The following is a 4141-nucleotide window of genomic DNA, read 5'->3' as shown; positions in this document are numbered from 1 at the left end:
CCGTCTCTACTAAAAATACAAAAAATTAGCCAGGTGTGGTGGCGGGCGCCTGTAGCCCCAGCTACTCGGGAGGCTGAGGCAGGAGAATGGTGTGAACCTGGGAGGTGAAGTTTGCAGTGAGCTGAGATCGTGCCACTGCACTCCAGCCTGAGTGACAGAGCGAGACTCGTCTCAAAACAAACAAACAAACAAACAAACAAACAAACAACTATACATTAAAAGATAAAGCAAAAAAGGTGATGTTGGGCTGGGCACGGTGGCTCACACCTGTAATCCCAACACTTTGGGAGGCCGAGGCGGGCGGATCACCTGAGGTCAGGAGTTTGAGACCAGCCTGACCAACATGGAGAAACCCCATCTCTACTAAAAATACAAAATTAGCCGGGTGTGGTGGCACATGCCTGTAATCCCAGCTACTTCGGAGGCTGAGGCAGGAGAATCACTTGAAACCAGGAGGCAGAAGTTGTGGTGAGCCGAGACTACGCCACTGCACTCCAGCCTGGGCAACAAGAGCGAAACTCTGTCTCAAAACAAAGAAACAAAACAAAACAAAACAAAACAAAAAACAGCACTGTTGGCCAGTTACAGTGGCTCATGCCTTTAATCCCAGCATTTGGGGAGGCCAAGGCAGGATAACTGCCTGAGCCCGGGAGTTTGAGACCAGCCTGGGCAACATAGAGACACCCCGTCTGAAAACAAAAAAACAAAAAACCCCTCCCACTTTGAGTAATACAAAGTTCACGAAACAAAACGAAGACTGTGGCACTATGCCATGTATGTCAAGTGAAAACACAGTCACTCAAAACAACACTTCATATTTTCATTTTCTATGAAAATGTATCTATATGATACATTTATATATGTATATGATACGTGTATCCATACGATACATTTATATGAAAATGATCTATATGATACATCTGATACATTTTCTATGATATGTATCATAGGATACATTTTCTATGATATGTATCATAGAAGGATACATTTTCTATGATATGTATCATAGAAGGATACATTTTCTATGATATATATCATAGAAGGATACATTTTCTATGATATGTATCATAGGATACATTTTCTATGATATGTATCATAGAAGGATACATTTTCTATGATATGTATCATAGAAGGATACATTTTCTATGATATGTATCATAGAAGGATACATTTTCTATGATATGTATCATAGAAGGATACATATCAAACACGACAGAGCAGCTGCCCACAGAGGTGGGAATTGGGAATAAAAATGAAAAAATAAACATGACAAGAGGAAGCCTTGTGCTGACCTATGACAGAAGCCTACCTTGAACTGGAAAGTATGATGAACTCAAACCTCTGCACTTGAGGGCTTTTAAAAGTCAATGGTTTTACTTGGTAATAAAGTTTGAACAAAGTATGTATGTCAGCTACTCAAATTCAGAAATGGCCACAGAGCACTTCTAGTGAATACCGTCCAAAATCAAATGTCTTTCAAAAAACATTTCTAATGAAAGCCAAGACTGAATAACACTAGGTGATGACCTTATCTCAAATTTGGGCTCACTTTTCAGAAAACAAAATATTGCAATTCTACATTTTTAAAAGGAGTGGTGGTAGAGGAAACCCTTTGTAAAACATTCTAAAAATTATTTTCTCTTTTTATAAAGCTATTGACTCTTGAGTCTTAATAGAGGCTTTCTGGGAGAGTTAGGTCTGCTTTTCTAGGCAATCTTCAAGTGTCATGGCTGGGTCACCTGCCTCGGAATCACCTGGATGGTGAGAGATCACTGAATTTTACTCAGAATTTCTGTATTTTACCCAGTGTTCCAACTATTCCTTGTTCATAGCAGAGCTGAAGAAATAACTGTCTGAGAGTATCCATTCCAAGCAAGTATCATGCCAACTGTAGCCCATACTGTCCCTAGAGTCTTCCACTATCTGACCTGGCTTGTCCCCTAGTGGTCCCAGGCAAATCCTGAATCTGATGGTGCTATTCCCACCCATCCCTCATACCCCAGGCTATAGCCCAACCTCAGCCTCCCACTCGTTAACTGCATAGCGTCCCTGCGACACCCTGAGTACTGAGAAGGATGCAATCTCATGTCTCATTCATCACTGCACTATCAGAGCCTAGCACAAGTCCTGGCTCACAACAGGTGCCAAATACCTGTCTGCTGAAAAGAAACCCATCATCTGCTATGCTGTTTCCTCTACCCAGAAGCCCCATCCTAGCACCTTCTTGGATCAATTCTCACATAGAGGCAAGCCTAGGCTGTCTGGGAGGCTGAGAACAGATAACTCACCGTCTTTCATACTCCATGTCCTGATAGGGCCTTCGGGGGCTGCTGGGGCCCCTCCTCAGCCGCTGGCTCCGTTTCACTTCCCAGCCACCCCCACTGCTGCTACCATGATCTGCCAGCCTGGGTGATGCTTCCTGCAGGGACTCTGGGGAGAATGGAGGGAAGAAAGGGGTCAAAACAGTTGGGACAGAGAGGGCCTCCTTGAGAAACCCTTGTTGTCAAGGCTCTCCACCGCCCCTTAACTCAGGGACATTGTCTTCCAGCTCCCAGCACTCCTGTGCATCACAGTGTGAAGGTAGCCCCTACTTGGCCTGCTCCTCCCTTTCCCCGCAAACATGAGGCTAGAGCCCACTGCTCTAGAAAACATCAAGAACTTCAGCAGACGGGGCATCTTGCAGAGAGACCTGGCGGGGCCACCCAAGGTGTGATCAGGGCTTTGCCACCTAAGACAGGTAGACAAATTCAAGCCTGGGGCTGCATCCCACGGTGGGGGTATCGGACTCTCAGGGCTGAAAGTCTTGCCTGAGATTCAGCACATCAGGCAAGACTTCACAACAATGGGGGCCCCAGGCACCCACCAGGCTCCTTCCATGGGCCCCAAGGGACCATCTCATTTTCCCAACAAGCTGCTGGCTGTCCCCTATAAGGCAGCAAAAGACCATGAAAGGCTCTTGGGGGTGTGTGTGAAGGGGCGAACTTGGCGACGAGACAGCTGCCACCTCCCTGGGCTCCTGGCCAACACAGCCTTGGCCCTCACACAGCAACTGGCTCAGCCCTGAGCCCTGTCTCTTATGTGCAGCCGGGTCCTAAGGTGGTTCCCTCCCCAGGGCTCAAGCCCGTTTTCCAGAGGCAAAAGGGGCCCTTTGGGAGGCTGTTCTGAACCACTGTGCTCTTCTACTGGGATGGAGCAGCAGCCACTTCATCCAACCCTCAGGGCTGTGGTGAGAACTCAGGGAGTCCTGAGAACCCTGTGACCCAGCCAGAGGTCAGGATGAATCCCAGATCTTAAGGCCCCACCCTCTGAATAGGAATCAGGTAAAGCCAGGCAATAATAGCACCTGCTCAACACTAGGTTGCTGCCACACCTTTGCTCTATGCGCGTGCACACACACACACACACACACAGACACACACACTCCAATTTTCTCTTCCTCCTCAAGCCACAGGGAACCCGAGTTACCTGCTTCCAGGTGGGCAAGAGTTAGAATCACACAGAGGCACTGGCGGCTGAGAGCACAAAAACCTTCAAGAGACTCTGGCAAAGGGGCCAGAGTAACACAGTAACATCCACCACAGCCAAGGGCCAGTCACAGACACGAGCCCCAAATAACTACGGGCCCACATCACAGAAGGAACACACAGTAAGGACCACAATTACACAGTGGGTCCCCTTTCCATGGATGAGCGTCAGTGTCACAGATACAAACTCCCCCAAAAGAAGGGGCAATGAGTCACACACACATTGCCTGCATGCCCCTTCCCACCCAATAAGTGGGTTAGGGTCAATCACAAGACAGTCGTCCCCCAAGCCCCGCCCCATGGATAAGGATCAGAGTCACAGATCCCCCCCGCAAAGGGTAAAGACCAGAGTCACATCCTCCCTCCGATCCCCCAGGAATAGAGACCAGAACCACAGAACATTTCCCCACGGACCAATAAACACCAGAGTAACACAGCAGCATCCCCTCTCCTATGCACAAACTCAAAAGTCGCAGACAACCGCTTCCCCACTGATAAACTTCGGTGTAGCCGACACAGTGATCCACAGTAGCCCACTCCCATCCGTCCCTCCCTTCCCCCAACCCGCATGCACCCATCCCATGTCCCAGTCGCGCACGCGCCTTTGCTCACACCAA

Source organism: Hylobates moloch, unplaced genomic scaffold (assembly GCF_009828535.3).
Source record: "Hylobates moloch isolate HMO894 unplaced genomic scaffold, HMol_V3 SCAFFOLD_7, whole genome shotgun sequence".
Classification (NCBI taxonomy): domain Eukaryota; kingdom Metazoa; phylum Chordata; class Mammalia; order Primates; family Hylobatidae; genus Hylobates; species Hylobates moloch.
This window is presented reverse-complemented; position numbering follows the sequence as displayed.